The following is a 19,096-nucleotide window of genomic DNA, read 5'->3' on the forward strand; positions in this document are numbered from 1 at the left end:
TCCCACCTGCTCCTCATATCCTTCATTCCCACTTTACGACACATCCCTCAATCCCAGCATCTCCCCGTATCCCTCAATCCCACCTTCTCCCCATATCCCTCAATCCCACCTTCTCTCCCTATCCCTCAATCCCACCTTCTCCCCATATCCCTCAATCCCACCTTCTCTCCCTATCCCTCAATCCCACCTTCACCTGATGTTCCTCAATCCCACCTTCTCTCCCTATCCCTCAATCCCACCTTCACCTGATGTTCCTCAATCCCACATACTCTTCATATCCCTCAATTGCACCTTCTCTCCATATCCCTCAATCCCACCTTCCATCCATGTCCCCCAATCCCACCTTCACCCCATATCCTTCAATCCCACCTTCTCTCCATTTCCCTGAATCGCACTTTCTCTCCATATTCCTCAATCCTACCTTCTCCCCATGTCCCTGAACCCCAACTTCTCTCCATATCCCTCAATCCCTCCTTCTCTCCATACCCCTAAATCAATACTTCTCTCCATATCCCTCAATCACACTTTGTCCCCATATCCCTCAAGGCCACCTTCCCTCCATATCAATCAATTCCGCCTCCTCTCCATATACCACAATCCCACCTTTTTGCCACATTCCTCAATCCCACTTTTGCCCCATATCCCTCAATCCCACAACTCCCTACATCCCTCAATCTCACCTTTTCCCCTGATGCCTCTATTCCACCTTCTCTCCATAATCCTCAATCCCGCCTTCTCACCATATCCCCCAATCCCACCGTAACTCCATATCCCTCAATCCCACATTCTCCCTATATCCCACAATCTTACCTTCTCTCTATATCCCACTTTCTCCCCGTGTTGCCCAAACCCAACTTCTCTCCATATCCCTCAATCTCAATTTCTCCCCACATCCCTCAATCCCACCCTCTCCCCATATTTCTCAATCCCACCCTCATCCCATATCCCTCAGTCCCACCTTCTCCACATCTCCCTTACTCTCACCTTCTCTCCAGATTCCTCAATCCCATTTCCACCTCATATCCCTCTATCCCACCTTCTCTCCATGACGTATCCCTCAGTCCCACCTTCTCCCCATATCCCTCAATCCCACCTTCTCTCCATATCCATCAATCATACCTTCTCCCCATATCCCTCAATCCCACCTTCACCCATTAGCCCTCAATCCCACCTTCTCTCCGTATTCCTCAATCCCACCTTCTCTCCGTATCCCTCAATCCCACCTTCTCTCCGTATCTCTCAATCCCACCTTCTCTCCATATCCCTCAATCCCACCTTCTCCCCTTATCCCTCAATCCCTACTTCTCCCCTTAGCCCTCAATCCCACTATCTCTCTTTATATGCATCAATCCCACCTTCTCTGCCTATCCCTCAATTCCACCTCCACCCCATATCCCTCAATCCCATCTTCTCTCCATGTCCCTCAATCGCGCCTCCTCCCCATATCCCTCAATCCCACCTTCTCCCCTTATCCCTCAATCCCTACTTCTCCCCATATCCCTCAATACCACCATCTCTCTATATAAGCATTAATCCCATCTTCTCCTCCTATCTGTCCATCCCACATTCTCCCAATGCCTCTCAATCCCACCTTCTCTCAATATTCCCCCATCCCACGTTCTCCCAATATCCCTACATCCCACATTCTCTCCATATCCCTCCATCCCACCTTCCCCCCATATCCTATAACCCCCACCCTCCCCATTCCACTCAATCCAACTTTATATCCATACCCCACAATCCCACATCCCTCCTTCTCTCCATATCCCTCAGTCCCTCCTCTCCATATCCCTCAATCCCTCCTTCTCCCCATATCCCTCCATCCCACCTTCTCTCTATGTCTCTCGATCCCACCTTCTCTCCATAGCCCTCAATCCCTCCTTCTCCTCATATCCCTCCAACCCACTTTATCCCCATATCCCTCATGCCCTCCTTCCCTCCATACCAATCAATTCCCCCCTCTCTCCATATACCACAATCCCACCTTTCCGCCACATCCCATCTTCTCCCCTTAACCCTCAATCCCTCCTTCTCCCTATAACCCACAATCCCACCTTCTCCCTACATCACACCTTCTCCCCTTGTCGCCCAATCCCACCTTCTCTCCATATCCCTCAACCCCAATTTCTCATCATATCCCTCAATTCCACTTTATCCCCGTATCTCTCAATCCCACTTTATCCCCATGTTGCTCAATCCCACCTTCTCTCCATATCCCTCAATCCCACCCTCTCCCCATATCCCTCAATCCCACCTTCTCTCCATATCCCTCAATCCCACCTTCTCACCATTACGTGTGTTTTGGACACTAACATTTTTTGCTTCCATTTCTGTTCACCTCCATGTAAAACACGGACTCTCTCTTTGAAACTGGATAAGGTTATTCCCTGCAAACTGGCTCCATTTTTCCGATATGAAGGATCTCTCAGCACTCTGCCCTGCACAGAGAATGTCGTTTGGACTGTTATGGAGTGCCCCATGTCTATGAGTATCTCACAGGTACAGTTCGGTTAGTAACCCTCCGCACGTCCGCGACAGAGACCAGGGGAGAGATCGATGCATTGGGGTAACTTCAGATCATGTGGAGAGAGGAACAGGAGGAGGCCATTCAGCCCCTCGAGCCTGATGTCTCTTCCAATCGGCCATGGCTCTGAACCCCAAGATTTCCAGCAGAGGGTCCGATGATCTTCTCCTGCCCCGAGAGACAGGTCAGGCATTTACCGACCTCACTGAGTGAGACTCAGTGCAGAGGAAAACTCTGGCTCATTCCAGGCAGTTTGTGGAGAGCTCACCTGAGATAACACAGCCTGATGTACACCATTGCATCGAGGTGGTCACAGACACCATGCTCCCAAAGACGTGGAATATCATCACCTTCCTACAGGATAACCACAGTCGAATGGATACAGCCTATGGGTAGCCTATGCTCATGTGTTAAGGGGTGATCGTGCTAACCACTCACTCTGTAACCAGGTCATTTCTTGAAATGCACACAACTCCTCCTCACCTCCTCAACTCCTCCTCACCTCCTCAACTCCTCCTCACCTCCTCAACTCCTCCTCACCTCCTCAACTCCTCCTCACCTCCTCAACTCCTCCTCACCTCCTCCTCACCGAACTGGACTAGCCATGTAAATACTGGGGCTACAAACGCAGGTCAGGGGTTGGGAATCCTGTGGTCAGTAACTCACCTCCTGTCTCCCCAAAGCCTGTCCACCATCTACAAGGTACAAGTCAGGAGTGTGATGGGATACTCCCCACTTGCCGGGATGAGTGCAGCTCCCACAACACTCAAGAAGCTCGACACCGTCCAGGACAAAGCAGCCCCGCTTGATTGGCTCCCCATCCACAAACTTTCACTCCCTCCACCAACCCAGCACCCGAGGATTTCCAACCTCCACTCTCCAAGACCTCGCCTTGGAATCTTCTGTTAAACCCGACACTTTCTCTCAGAAGCCTTCTGCAAGGGGTCACCCCTAGGGTTTTGAACTCTCCTTCCAATGTCCCCCTCCCCTGAATTACCACGTTCATACAAGCTTTCCCCCAGGCACTGTCTCTCACGGACTCAGCCATGCCAACAGATGAACACTGCCTCACACGCCCAGAGTAAAGAGTACAGCACAAGGCTGTCTCCTTGGATCTTCTGGCTTCTCGCAAGCCTAGTTTGCTTTTAAGTCTGCTGACTGCAGCTTTCTTCTCTTTAAGCTTGGACCTTCCTCTCTGCTCCTCACTCGGTGAACTTCACTTAACAGGACCTTTTCCAGCTTCCTGTCCATCCTTTGTGCTAAATGTCCTCTTGGGACATCCCCTGTTTCACTTCCCTGGATTTGGACACTTTCTTCTGCTCCTGCAGTTCCCTCTCCTGAGTCCAATGCCTCTGAAAGTCTGGGCCTGAATTTTACCCTGGGCAGGCGCAGGCGCGGGCAATCGGTGGGACCCGGGAGCAGTCGGGAATTGGGCCTCATCCCGTGTAAGGCCCCTGATCGATATTTCTCGCTGGCTGGCCAATTAATGCTCACCCGGCATGAAACACGTCCTCCCAATGGTCGGGAAAAGGGCAGACAGGGGCCTGTCATCTGCCTGTCCATTGGAAGGGTGAGTACCGTGTTGGCATGGATCAGTGTGGTGAAGTGTTAAGGGCCGTTCCCCCTCTGTCTGCAGCTCAGGGGCGTTAGAGTCTGAGTGCCAGCTGTCAATGACGTGGGGAGTGAGCCCTGGCTGCTTGGACAGAGTGCATCGCAGCTCGAGGGCCACGACTCGGGTGTATATGTATTATACAAGGTGAGGTGGTTCATTTACGTTTACCTCCTGATAGGCTGTGAGTATTTACACACTGACTGCAAACCTCAAAAGAATTCGTCCCTTAACTTTGAGGTGGTTATCTTTACAACATTTTGGTGTCTATCTCACTGGGTTTTACTGTCCCTCTCTCTCTCTCGTAAACGTGACTCTGAAACTGGTGGGTTCGGGACCTGCACAGTGACAAGTCCAGACAGACATCCCCAGGCATTTTCTGATGGGGGTTCATACGGACTCGAAACGTTAACCTGGCTCCACTCTCCACACACGCTGCCAGATCTGCTGAGTTATTCCAGCATCTTCCGTCTTTATTTCACATTTCCATCATCAGCTGGATTATGCTGCCTGTACTGAGGGAGTGCAGCACTGTCGGAGGGTCAGTACTGAGGGAGTGCCGCACTGTCGGAGGGACAGTACTGAGGGAGTGCCGCACTGTCGGAGGGTCAGTACTGAGGGAGTGCCACACTGTCGGAGGGTTAGTACTGAGGGAGTGCAGCACTGTCGGAGGGTCAGTACTGAGGGAGTGCAGCACTGTCGGAGGGACAGTACTGAGGGAGTGCCGCACTGTCGGAGGGTCAGTACTGAGGGAGTGCAGCACTGTCGGAGGGTTAGTACTGAGGGAGTGCAGCACTGTCGGAGGGTCAGTACTGAGGGAGTGCAGCACTGTCGGAGGGTCAGTACTGAGGGAGTGCCACACTGTCGGAGGGTCAGTACTGAGGGAGTGCCGCACTGTCGAAGGGTCAGTACTGAAGGAGTGCAGCACTGTCGGAGGGTCAGTACTGAGGGAGTGCCGCACTGTCGGAGGGTCAGTACTGAGGGAGTGCAGCACTGTCGGAGGGACAGTACTGAGGGAGTGCAGCACTGTCGGAGGGACAGTACTGAGGGAGTGCAGCACTGTCGGAGGGTCAGTACTGAGGGAGTGCCGCACTGTCGGAGGGTTAGTACTGAGGGAGTGCAGCACTGTCGGAGGGTCAGTACTGAGGGAGTGCAGCACTGTCGGAGGGTCAGTACTGAGGGAGTGCAGCACTGTCGGAGGGTCAGTACTGAGGGAGTGCCACACTGTCGGAGGGTCAGTACTGAGGGAGTGCCGCACTGTCGGAGGGTCAGTACTGAAGGAGTGCAGCACTGTCGGAGGGTCAGTACTGAGGGAGTGCAGCACTGTCGGAGGGACAGTACTGAGGGAGTGCAGCACTGTCGGAGGGTCAGTACTGAGGGAGTGCAGCACTGTCGGAGGGACAGTATTGAGGGAGTGCCGCACTGTCGGAGGGTCAGTACTGAGGGAGCGCAGCACTGTCGGAGGGACAGTACTGAGGGAATGCCACGCTGTCGGAGGGTCAGAACTGAGGGAGTGCTGCACTATCAGAGGGTTAGTACTGAGGGAGTGCCGCACTGTTGGAGGATCAGTACTGAGGGAGTGCTGCACTATCAGAGGTTCAGTACTGAGGGAGTGCCACACTGTCAGAGGATCAGTACAGAGGGAGTTCTACACTATCAGAGGGTCAGTACTGAGGGAGTGCCGCACTGTTGGAGGATCAGTACTGAGGGAGTGCAGCACCGCAATGAACATTCCTGTAACCCCCTCCAACCCTCCCTATCTCCGTAATCTCCTCCAGCCCTTAAAACCCTCCCTACCTCTGTAACCCCCTCCAGCCCCTACAACCTTCCCTATCTGTCACCTTCTCCAACCCCTTCAACCTTCCTTATCCCTGTAACCTCCACCAGCCCCTACAACCCTCCCTATCTCTGTAACCTCCTCCAGCACCTACAACCCTCCCTATCTCTTTAACCTCCTCCAGCCCCTACAGTCCTCCCTATCTCGGTAACCTCCTCCAGACCCTACAACCCTCCCTATCTCTTTTACCTTCTTCAGCCCCTACAACCCTCCCTATCTCTGTAACCTCCTCCAGCCCCTACAACCCTCCCTATCTCTGTAACTTCCTCCACTTCCTACAACCCTCCCTATCTCTGCAACCTCCTCCAGCCCCTACAACCCTCCCTATCTCTTTAACCTCCTCCAGCCCCTACAATCCTCCCTATCTCTGTAACCTCCTCCAGCCCCTACAACCGTCCCTATCTCTTTAACCTCCTCCAGCCCCTACAAACCTCCCTATCTCTGTAACCTCCTCCAGCCCCTACAACCCTCCCTATCTCTGTAACCTCCTCCAGCCCCTACAACCCTCACTATCTCTGTAACCTCCTCCAGCCCCTACAACCCTCCCTATCTCTTTAACCTCCTCCAGCCCCTACAAACCTCCCTATCTCTGTAACCTCCTCCAGCCCCTACAACCCTCCCTATCTCTTTAACCTCCTCCAGCCCCTACAAACCTCCCTATCTCTGTAACCCCCTCCAGCCCCTCCTATCTCTGTAACCTCCTCCAGCCCCTACAACCCTCCCTATCTCTGTAACCTCCTCCAGCCCCTACAACCCTCCCTATCTCTGTAACCTCCTCCAGCCCCTACAACCCTCCCTATCTCTTTAACCTTCTCTAGCCCATACAACCCTCCCTATCTCTGTAACCTCCTCCAGCCCCTACAACCCTCCCTATCTCTGTAACCTCCTCCAGCCCCTACAATCCTCCCTATCTCTGTAACCTCCTCCAGCCCCTACACCCCTCCCTATCTCTGTAACCCTCCTACGACCCTCTGAGATCTCTGCGTTCCTCCAATTCCGGCCTCTTGACCATCCCCCCATTCCCATCGCTCCACCATCGGCGGCCGTGCCTTCAGCTGCCTGGGGTTCCCTGAGCTCTGGAATTCCCTCCCTAAACCTCTCCACCTGTTTCCCTCCTGTCTGACTGCCTTTCCAATCTCTCTCTCTCTTTGAGCGATCTCTCCCTGAAATCCCCTTCTGTCTTTCCGTGTCATGGTGGGTTTCTGATACAAACTGTCACTGCTGTGAGGCGTTGGCTCATTGTGTTGTTGGGGAAGAGACTGTATCACTGGGACTTGTCTCACTCTCTCTCTCTGATTCACAGCACAGCGGCTGGTCACCTCCCTGGTCAGCGATGGGGAAAGCTGTGGGATCCACACGGGTGGCAATGGGCTGGATATGGAAGAGAATTCGTCCGCGTATTGGTTCCCACGGAGTGAAGATTGGGACAACTTGGCGATCGAGTGTTTGAATGAAGAACTGAAGAGAAACCGGCAGTTCATGAATGTTTGGGATTTGGCCAGAATGTTTTGGAATGGGGGCACCATTCCCCACGGTCTCCTTAAGGAGCACATGATCGTGGTCACTATGTACACCCATAATGGACCATTGTACAAGGCATTTAACGATGAGGTTCATGAATATGGAAATATCAACGAATACAACTCCAAATTTAAACTGAAGAGCTTCCACTATCTCCTAACCATCGCTCTCCAGGCATTGAGAGATCATTCCAAACAGTTACACGCTTATCGCGGGTTGAACATTCCCAAGTCTGGGAGACGGGGCCAGGAGATGAGGTTTGGGAGATTCACCTCCACCTCCCTCAACAGAACAGTGACCGAGGTATATGGAAACAGGACTTTGTTTGGGCTAAACACGACTTACGGTGTCAAGATCCGCAATTACTCGTTCTTTAAGGAGGAAGATGAGATCTTAATCCCTCCCTACGAGAAGTTTGAGATTGTAAAGGCCGAGGGCTCGGGGGAAACTGCATCTTCACCCTCCGCTCGGGAGGCTACGAGGGAGTTGAGGTGGGGCTGGAGAGGGACGGTAGTGACTGTCTGAGAGTTTACCGGGAGACCCTACCCTGGTGGGCCGGGTTTCTGATCGCCTTGGGGATCTTGGTCACTCTGGGGGGGTTAGGTGCATTTCTCTACAAGGGCTTCTCCCAGGAATAGATTCCAATTTCCCAACATCTCCCCGACCCTCAACCCCCATCCAATACCCCTCAAACACCCTCAACCCCTCCCCAACTCCCCAAACCTTAACCCCCATCCCTCCCCTCACACACCCTCAACCCCTCCCCAACCCTCAACCCCCATCCAATACACCTCACACACCCCCAACCCCTCCCCACCTCCCCAACCCTCAACCCCCATCCCTCCCCTCACACACCCTCAACCCCTCCCCACCTCCTCAACACTCAACCCCCATCCCTCCCCTCACACACCCTCAACCCCTCCCCACCTCCCCAACCCCCATCCCTCCCCTCACACACCCTCAACACCTCCCCAACCCTCAACCCCCATCCCTCCCCTCACACACCCTCAACCCCTCCCCAACCTCCCCAGCCCTCAACTCCCATCCCTCCCCTCACACACCCTGAACCCCTCCCCACCTCCCTAAACCTCAACCTCCATCCCTCCCCTCACACACCCTCAACCCCTCCCCAACCTCCCCAACCCTCAACCCCCATCCCTCCCCTCACACACCCTCAACCCCTCCCCAACCTCGCACACCATCAACCCTCACCCGCCTAATGATCAAAACTCTGCCCTCACGCTCCCAAACCATACTCCCCACATGGCAAATGAGCAAGTCTGAGGGGCTGAATGGCCTCCTGTTCCTGTGTAACAGACTCGAGGGGCTGAATGGCCTCCTCCTGTTCCTGTGTAACAGGCTCGAGGGGCTGAATGGCCTCCTCCTGTTCCTGTGTAACAGGCTCGAGGGGCTGAATGGCCTCCTGCTGTTCCTATCTCTGCAAACTGTAAATTAAAATGATGTTTGATAGATTGCCGAAGCTTTGAATTAACAATGTTGACATCAAATTTTTCTATAGAATTTACAAATTTCTTGCCTTATCCTTTTCTCTCAAGCAACACTCCAGGTGTCTCACCTGATCAATGTGAGTTTTGGAATCTTGCTGTGCACCTTTTATTTTGTATTCATTCATGGGATGTGGGGGTTACTGGCGAGGCCAGCATTTAAAGCTTATCCCTAATTGCCCTTAAAGGGCCATTTCAGAGTCAACCACATTGCTGTGGCTCGGGAGTCACGTGTAGACCAGACCGGGTAAAGACAGCAGATTTCCTTCCCTAAAGGACATTAGTGAACCAGATGGGTTTTTACAACAATCAAGTATGGTTTCACGGTCACCATTAGACTTTTAATTCCTGATCTTTATTGAATTCAAATTTCACCATCGACCGTGATGGGATTCGAACCCAGGTTCCCAGAGCATTAACCCTGGGGTCTCTAGATTACTAGCCCAGTGACAATACCACAACACCTCTGCCTCCCCACATTTTAGTCCTTGAACTGGTGAAGTGGGCAGGCAGATGGCAAATGCAGTTTAATGTAGAGAGTGAAGTTATTCATTTTGGTGGGAAGAAGGTGGAGAGACAATTTTTAGACTTGAATGTAGGATGGTTGATCAGTAAGTTCGTGGATGACACAAAAGTTGGTGGGGTGGTAAATAGTGAGGAGGATAGTCTTAGATTACAGGAGGATATAGACGGGCTGGTCAGATGGGCTGATCAGTGGCAAATGGAATTTAATCCGGATAAGTTTGAGGTGATGCACTTGGGCAGGACAAACAAGGCACGGGAATACACGATGAATGGTAGGACCCTGGGAAGTACCGAGGATCAGAGGGACCTTGGTGTGCATGTCCATCGGTCCCTTAAGGTAGCGGGGCAGGTAGATAAGGTGGTTAAGAAGGCATATGGGATCCTTGCCTTTTTTAGCCAAAGCATAGAATATAAGAGCAGGGAGGTTATGCTGGAACTGTATAAAACGCTGGTTAGGCCACAGCTAGAGTATTGCGTGCAGTTCTGGAATCTGCATTATAGGAAGGATGTGACTGCACTAGAGAGAGTGCAGAGGAGATTTACCAGGATGTTGCCTGGGCTGGAGAGTTTTAGTTATGAGGAGAGATTCGATAGACTGGGGTTATTTTCCCTGGAGCAGAGGAGATTGAGGGGGGACATGATTGAGGTGTGTAAAATTTAGAGGGGCATAGATAGAGTAGACAGGAAGGAACTTTTCCCCTTCAATAACCAGGGGGCACTGATTTAAGGTAAGGGGCAGGAGGTTTAGGGGGGATGTGAGGAAGAATTTTTTCACCCAGAGGGTGGTGGGAATCTGGAACTCACTGCCTGAAAGGGTGGTAGAGGCAGAAACCCACATAACATTTAAGATGTATTTGGATGTGCACTTGCGATGTCACATGGCATACAAGGCTATGGGCCTAGTGCTGGAAAATGGGATTAGAGTAGTTAGGTACTTGTTTGACCAGTGTAGGCTCGATGGGCCGAAGGGCCTTATTCTGTGCTGTGAACTTCTATGACTCTGTGACAATATAAAATAAAGGGTACAATTCTAAAGGAGGTGCAGGAATTGAGGGACCTGGGGGTATATGTACATAAATCACTGAAGGTGGTAGGACAGGTTGAGCGAGCGGGTAATAAAGCAGACAGCATCCTGGGCTTTATTAATAGGGGCATAGAGTACAAGAGCAGGGAGGTTATGTTAAACGTGTATAAAACACTGGTTCAGCCTCAACTGGAGTATTGTGTCCAGTTCCGGGCTCCGCACTTCAGGAAGGATGTGAAGGCTTTAGAGAGAGTGCGGAAAAGATTCACGAGAATGGTTCCAGGGATGAGGAACTTCAGTGATGTGGAGAGATTGGAGAAGCCGGGATTGTTCTCCTGGGAGCAGAGCAGGCTAAGGGGGAGATTGAATCGAAGCGTTCGAAATCCCGAGGGGGTTTCCGATCGAGTGAATGAGGGGAAAGTGTTTCCAGTGGCAGGAGGGTGGGGAAGCAGAGGGACGCGGGTTGAGGAGAATCGGGAAAAGGAGCAGAGGGGGAGATGAGGAGAATTGTTTATTTCCCACACACACAGCGAGTTGTTGTGATCTGGAAGACGTTGCCTGGAAGGGCGGTGGGAGCAGATTCAATAGGGACCCTCGAAAGGGGCAATCGGAGAAATACTTGAAGAGGAAAAATTTGCAGGGATACTGGGGGGGGAGGGGAGGGGGAGAGAGCAGAGGGAGGAGTGTGGGATTAATTGGATAGACCTGTCAAAGAGACAGAACCAACATGGGGGCAGAATGGTCTTGCTCGGGCTTATTTCAAACTATGATTGATGACTGAAGTTATTGTTTAATGTGACACATTGATGTGAATGTCTGGAGTGTTTACACAGTGAACGTGTTTCGTATGATACGCTGCTGACTGGGACAGAAGATTAAACTCAGCAACCACAGCTCATGTTTAAACATTGCTTAGCAGTGTTGGACCCTCACTCCATGGTCAGGAAGATGTTTAACTGGGGGATTCTCTGTGCTCTCAGGGACACAGAGAAGATCTCACGCCCAGGAGGATTTCATCCAGTCTCAGTGAATCTCTCTCTCTCTCTCGCTTTCTCTCTCTCCTGAGTCAGAGCGTCATGGGTTTAGGCCCCTCCCCCCAAATCCGAGAATGGAAAATCGGAATTGAGCCCTGACCCTCTGACAGTGCAGCACTCCCTCAGTACTGACCCTCCGACAGTGCGGCACTCCCTCAGTACTGACCCTCCGACAGTGCGGCACTCCCTCAGTACTGACCCTCCGACAGTGCGGCACTCCCTCAGTACTGACCCTCCGACAGTGCGGCACTCCCTCAGTACTGACCCTCCGACAGTGCGGCACTCCCTCAGTACTGACCCTCCGACAGTGCGGCACTCCCTCAGTACTGACCCTCCGACAGTGCGGCACTCCCTCAGTACTGACCCTCTGACAGTGCGGCACTCCCTCAGTACTGACCCTCCGACAGTGCAGCACTCCCTCAGTACTGTCCCTCCAACAGTGCAGCACTCCCTCAGTATTGACCCACTGACAGTGCAGCACTCCCTCAGTACAGACCCTCCGACAGTGCAGCACTCCCTCAGTACTGACCCCCTGACAATGCTGCAGTCCCTCGGTACAAACCCTCCGACTTTGCGGCACTTTCTCAGAACTGACCCTCCGACAGTGCGGCACTCCCTCAGTACTGACCCTCCGACAGTGCGGTGCTCCCTCAGTACTGACCCTCTGACAGTGCAGCACTCCCTCAGTACTGACCCTCCGACAGTGCGGCACTCCCTCAGTACTGACCCTCCGACAGTGCGGCACTCCCTCAGTACTGACCCTCTGACAGTGCGGCACTCCCTCAGTACTGACCCTCCGACAGTGCAGCACTCCCTCAGTACTGTCCCTCCAACAGTGCAGCACTCCCTCAGTACTGACCCACTGACAGTGCAGCACTCCCTCAGTACAGACCCTCCGACAGTGCAGCACTCCCTCAGTACTGACCCCCTGACAATGCTGCAGTCCCTCGGTACAAACCCTCCGACTTTGCGGCACTTTCTCAGAACTGACCCTCTGACTGTGCGGCACTCCCTCAGTACTGACCCTCTGACAGTGCTGCACTCCCTCAGTACTGACTCTCTGACTGTGCGGCACTCCCTCAGTACTGACCCTCTGACAGTGCAGCACTCCCTCAGTACTGACCCTCTGACAGTGCGGCACTCCCTCAGTACTGACCCTCCGACAGTGCAGCACTCCCTCAGCACTGACCCTCCGACAGTGCGGCACTCCCTCAGCACTCACTCAGTACTGACCCCCCAACAGTGCTGAACTCCCTTTGTACAGCCTCTTCGACACTGCAGCACTCCCTCAGTACTGACCCGCCGACAGTGCGGCACTCCCTCAGTACTGACCCGCCGACAGTGCAGCACTCCCTCAGTACTGACCCTCCGACACTGCAGCACTCCCTCAGTACTGACCCGCCGACAGTGCAGCACTCCCTCAGTACTGACCCTCCGACACTGCAGCACTCCCTCAGTACTGACCCTCCGACACTGCAGCACTCCCTCAGTACTGACCTGCCGACAGTGCAGCACCCCCTCAGTTCTGACCCTCCGACAGTGCTGCACTCTCTCAGTACTGACATTCCGAGAGTGCAGGACTCCCTCTGCACTGACCCTCCGTCAGTGCTGAACTCCCTTTGTACAGCCTCTCCCACACGGCAGCACTCCCTCAGCACTGACCCTGGACAGAGAGAAATCTAAACCTTGCATGTTCTCAGGGCTTGTGAGTATCAGCCAGGCCACGTTGGACGAAGAAGAAGAATGTAAATATGATAGACTGGGGGGTCAGACTGGAGCCTTAGGTTGGAAAGCAACTAAGATTGAGCCTGTTTACAGCAGACAGGGAAAGAACAGATGGTCTTGTCTTCGTTTAGGTCATCCACGTGTTGGGTCACTCCGCTGACCCTGGTCTAGTTCTGTGCGACTCAACGTATCGCACATCACCCGGTGAGAAATGGCTGGACTATTGTGGAAACCCTGAGGCCATCGAGTCCAAGTCTATTGTCTGTATCCTATCGCAAAAGCAAATCTATCCTGGGACCCCTCATCCAACGGTATCGCCCAAGACCCTTTAGCTGTGTCTAGGACCGAAAAGATTGTGTGGCTTGGCCCTAGATTATTGAATATAGTGGCAGGTCTGGCCACGATTGGGTGTTCCCTCAATGTCACCTTATCTAAAGCTGTATCGTCTTCTGTTAATCGATAGGGACCCTTCTGGTCTCTGAACCGGCCAAATAGGGGAACTGGTGGTGGACTGAGTCCTCCTCGCTAACCCCATCCTGCTCTGAGCTCCGTGTGATGTCCCTCACTGCATCCCGAGCCTCTGATTTAATGGGGATATTGTTTTCCCGGCTACACTACACAGGAGAATCGGTGTTGGATGCTTCTCAAGTGGACCCTGCGTAATAATCTTACCATCCTGTGGGCTAATCGCTGCCCCTAATCTTTTTTTAGGATATCCATCCCCCGACCATACTCCCCTCGTGGGCTTGCCCTACCCAAATCCGGATGGGGGACTGATTCAGTCCCCTTGTTTCTAAAGGGGGTGAACCTCACTTTGTCCGCGGGGGTTCCCCCAGTCCTGGGTATTCCCGAGGGCCGGAGCTACCTACGTCTGGCTTGGTCCGAGGACGGCCCCCCAGGTTTCTGCCAGTCACCCACTTCTAAGCCGCAGGGGGTAATCTTTCTCCAGATATCCCCTGGGCGTTCAGCCTTCAGCCAGTACGTGAGTACCGAGGTGGGTGGGTGGGTGGGGTGGGGTGGGGTGCATTGCATGGAAATCTCTAGCATTTCCCGCAGTTTGGTCCAAAAAGTCCACGTTTTAAGCCTCGGCCATTCTTTAAGCAAAAACTTGCTTCTCCCGAGCGCATTGAATGGTAGGTAGGTACTTCACCTTCTCTATCACCCTCTCAAATCCCTCAGCCCTCTTCCCCCTCGTTCCCTACGGGTTTCAATCCTCCTTTCCTGGCTTTACTTTTCCTAAGGATCTGTCCTGAATCTGACTTTGTCTCTCTCTCTCTCTAATCGACTGGAACTTAGTGTTAACCCGTCTGCACAAGTGTAGGTACAAGGTAATAATAATAACCATCACCTCTTTCTTTTCCTTCTCCTTATCCCCTTATTTCCTGCTCTGTCCCACTGCTGCTTTTGTTCTCCGGGGGGGGTGGGGTTCCCTGTGGGTTCCACCCCCTCCTTCTGCGTTTTAATGATTCAGTTTTGACTTGTTGTTTCCCTCCCACCACCCCCACCACCTCTATGAACCTCGGAATGGAGTCCACAGGCTCCCCAGTCGGGTTCCGCGGCGCTATTCTGTTTCCCTGACGGATTGTCGCCGGTGTCTTTGACGAACGGACCACCGGAGACTCGGGTACGATGGTTTATTCGAGCAACTGCAAGAAGGGCGCCATCCCAATGCAGCTGGGGACAGTGCTCTGCGAAACCACCAGCGCTCATGGTACTGATACATTGCTGGTCGCCTACAAGAACAGTTTCCAGATTTCGATCTTGTCAACATACAGGCTGACACTAAACTGACAAGCCTGATGTCCCTATTCTGTTCTCACCCAGGCAGAGGGACCCTCCCTCGTACCTAAACGAAGACAAGACCATCTGTTCTTTCCCTGTCTGCTGTAAACAGGCTCAATCTTAGTTGTTTTCCAACCTAAGGCTCCAGTCTGACTCCCCAGTCTATCATATTTACATTCTTCTTCTTTGTCCAGTATGGCCTGGCTGATACTCACAAGCCCTGAGAATGTGCAAGGTTTAGATTTCTCTCTGTCCAGCCTGACCTTTGGCTGTTAGCCGCTTACGCAGACAGGTTCTGCCTGCTTGGCTTTTTAAGTATTGATTCCTTTCAATAATTTCTTGCTGTATCCCTATACTGTATCCCTTTATTTCCCCCCTTTTCTATCTACGGGACTCCAGTACGAGGTGAGAGAATTCATGCTTCACCTGTCCAAAGGCCTGCTGAGATGACACCTGGAATTGAAACCAGCTTATATTTCACCCCTTTCCTATTTTGACTTAGTTCTGTTGAAGGGTCATGAGCTCTTCTCCGCCGATGCTGCCAGACCTGCTGAGTTTTTCCAGGTATTTCTGTTTTTGTTTTTGTTCTGGAATTACTGGAGTCAGTTCTGGGAACCACACCTTGGCAAGGTCTCATCTGTCAGCATTTTAAAGGCGATGAGCGGGGTGGGATTACAGGGCAGAGTCGGCGAGGTGTGGAGCTGCTGATCCCAGCGTCTCTCTCAGCGAGAGAGAGAGAGAGAGAGGGGGCAGGCTCTGCCAGTTACTCTCACCCTTCGACTGTACCCTCCCCCAAAGGCCAGGGAGAAGCTCTCGAGAGGATTTCTTTCCCTGAATTCATTCACGGGGGATGTGGGCGTCGCTGGCCGGGCCCGGCATTTATTGCCCCATCCCTAATTGCCCCTTGAGAAGGTGGGTGGGTAAGCTGCCTTCTTGAACCGCTGCAGTCCCATGTGGTGTAGGTACACCCACAGCACTGTGAGGGAGGGAGTTCCAGGATTTTGACCCAGCGACAGTGAAGGGGGGGATGGGGGCGGGGGCGATATATTTCCAAGTCAGGACGGCGAGGGGCTTGGAGGGGAACTTCCCGGCTTTTCAAAAGTTAAAACGTTTGGGATGAAAGGGAGAGTGGGATGTGGATACAGTGACAGGAAACAGAGTGTCGTAGCAAACAGTTGTTTTTCAGACTGGAGAAAGGTGTCCAGGGTATCCAGGGGTCACTGTTCACAGAATCACAGAATCACAGAATTGGTGCAGTTCAGAGGGAGGCCATTCAGCCCGTCGTGTCTGCACCGGCCCTCTGTGCATTTTAACTTAGTGCCAACCTCCTGCCTTTTCCCTGTAACCCCTGCACATTGTTCCTGTTTAGATAACCATCCAATTCCCTCTTGAATGCCTCAATCCAACCTGCCTCCACCACAATTCCAGGCAGCGCATTCCAAACCCTAACTGCTCGCTGTGTGAAAAAGATTTTTCTCACCTCGCCTTTGCTTCTTTTGCAAAACAGGGCCCTCTGGTTCTCGATCCGTTTACGAGTGGGAACAGTTTCTCCCTACCTACTCTGTCCAGACACCCCCCCCTCATCATTTTGAAAACTTCTATCAAGTCTCCTCTCAGCCTTCTCCTCTCCAAGGAAAACAGTCCCAACTTCTACAATCTTTCCTCATCGCTGAAGCGTCTCATCCCTGGAACCATTCTGGTAAAGCTCTTCTGCACTCTCTCCAATGTGTTCACATCCTTCCTATAGTGTGGCGCCCAGAACTGTACACAATAACTCCAGCTGAGGCCTAACCAATATCTTATACAAGTTCATCATAATTTCCCTGCTCTTGTACTCTATGCCCCTATTAATGAGGCTTTGAATAAGGTATGCTTCAGAAACAGCTCTCTCTACCTGTCCAGTCACCTTTATTGGCTTATATACATTTACACCCAGGCCTCTCTGCTCCTGCACATCCTTTAGAATAGTATCCTTTCTTTTATACTGTCTCTCCACGTTCTTTGTACCAAAGTGTATCACTTCACAATTCTTCACATTGAACTTCATCTGCCACCTCTCTGCCCACTCCACCAACTTGTCTATGTCCTCTTGAAGCTCTACACTGTCCCCCACACAGTTTACAATTCTCCCAAGTTTTGTCTCATCCGCAAACTTTGAAATTGTCCCCTGCGCACCAAGATCTAGATCATTTATGTATGTCAGGAAAAGCAAGGGTCCCAGTACCACCCCCTGGGGAACTCCACTACAAACCTTCCTCCAGCCCAAAAAATACCCATTTACCATTACTCCCTGTTTCCTGTCGCTCAACCAATTTTGTTTCCACGTTTCTACTGTCCCTTTTATTCCAATAACTTTCCTCACAAGTCTGTTGTGTGGCACTGTATTGAACGCCTTTTGGAAGTCCATATACACCACATCAACGGCCTTGCCCTCATCAACCATCTCTCTTACCCCTTCAAAAAACTCCAGCGAGTTAGTTAGACATGATTGCCCTTTAACAAATCCACCCAAACAGAGGCAAGAGGCATGGCTGAGGTGTTAAGTGAATACTTTGCATCTGTCTTTACCTACGAGGTAGATGCTGCCCAGGCCATGGTGACAGAGGAGGAAACTCAAGTCACTAGAGGGGTTTAAAATTGATAAGGAGGGAGTATTGGATAAACTGTTGGTGCTTAAAGTTGATAAGGCACCAGGACCGGGTGAGATGCATCCAAGAATATTGAAGGAAGTGAGAGTGGAGATTGCAGAGGGGCTGGCCATAATCTTTCGATGTTCCCTGGGTTCGGGGGAGGTGCCGGAGGGCTGGAGAATTGCAAACATTACGCCCTTGTTCAGTGACCCAACCTCCACTGCCCCCTGGGGGAGAGAATTCCACAGATTCACGACCCTATGAGAGACGAAATTCCTCCTCGTCTCCGTCTTCAATGGGAGACCCCTCATTCTGAAATTGTGCCCCCCCCTCCCTTGTTCTAGATTCCCCTCCATGAGGGGGGAAACATCCTCTCAGCATCCACCCTGTCAAGCCCCCTCCCCCCCTCCAGAATCTCATATGTTTCAATAAGACCACCCCTCATTCTTCTAAACTCCAATGGGTACAGGGCCCAACCTGCTCAACCTCTCCTCATCAGACAAACCCTCTTCACCCCAGGAATCAGCCCAGTGAACCTTCTCTGAACTTTGTTTTTATTCATTCCCAGGATGTGAGCTTCGCTGACTGGGCCCAGCATTTATTGCCCATCCCTAATTGCCCCTTGAGAAGGTGGTGGTGAGCTGCCTTCTTGAACCGCTGCAGTCCCTGTGGTGTAGGTACACCCACTGTGCTGTTAGGGAGGGAGTTCCAGGATTTTGACCCAGCGACAGTGAAGGAACGGCCGATATATTTCCAAGTCAGGATGGTGAGTGACTCGGAGAGGAACTTCCAGGTGGTGGGTGCTCCCCATGTGTCTGCTGCCCTTGTCCTTCTAGATGGTAGTGGTCGTGGGTTTGGAAGGTGCTGTCGAAGGAGCCTTGGTGAGTTGCTGCAGTGCATCTTGTAGATGGTACACACACTGCTGCTACTGTGCGTCGGTGGTGGAGGGAGTGAATGTTTGTGGATGGGGAGCCAATCAAGCGGGGCTGCTTTATCCTGGACAGTGTCCAGCTTCTTGAGTGTTGTGGGAGCTGCACTCATCCAGGCAAGTGGGGAGTATTCCATCACACTCCTGACTTGTGCGTTGTAGATGGTGGACAGGCTTTGGGGAGTCAGGAGGTGAGTTACTCATCGCAGGATTCCCAGCCTCTGACCTGCTCTTGTAGCCACAGTATTTATATGGCTGCTCCTGTTCAGTTTCTGGTCAATGGTAACCCCCAGGATGTTGATAGTGGGGAATTCAGTGATGGTAATGCCATTGAATGTCAAGGGACGATAGTTGGATTCTCTCTTGTTGGAGATGGTCATTGCCTGGCACTCGTGTGGCGTGAATGTTACTTGCCCACTTGTCAGCCCAAAGCCTGGATATTGTCCAGGTCT

At 52.2% G+C, this 19,096-nt stretch overlaps 1 pseudogene; it reads left to right on the forward strand.

Moving 5' to 3' along the window:
• The first annotated feature begins 2,644 nt into the window (after nt 1-2,644).
• On the forward strand, nt 2,645-8,165 carry LOC144675976 (erythroblast NAD(P)(+)--arginine ADP-ribosyltransferase-like; annotated as a pseudogene).
• The last annotated feature ends 10,931 nt before the right edge of the window (nt 8,166-19,096 follow it).

The sequence above is a fragment of the Cetorhinus maximus genome, unplaced genomic scaffold (genome assembly GCF_964194155.1).
Source record: "Cetorhinus maximus unplaced genomic scaffold, sCetMax3.hap1.1 HAP1_SCAFFOLD_1253, whole genome shotgun sequence".
Lineage (NCBI taxonomy): Eukaryota > Metazoa > Chordata > Chondrichthyes > Lamniformes > Cetorhinidae > Cetorhinus > Cetorhinus maximus.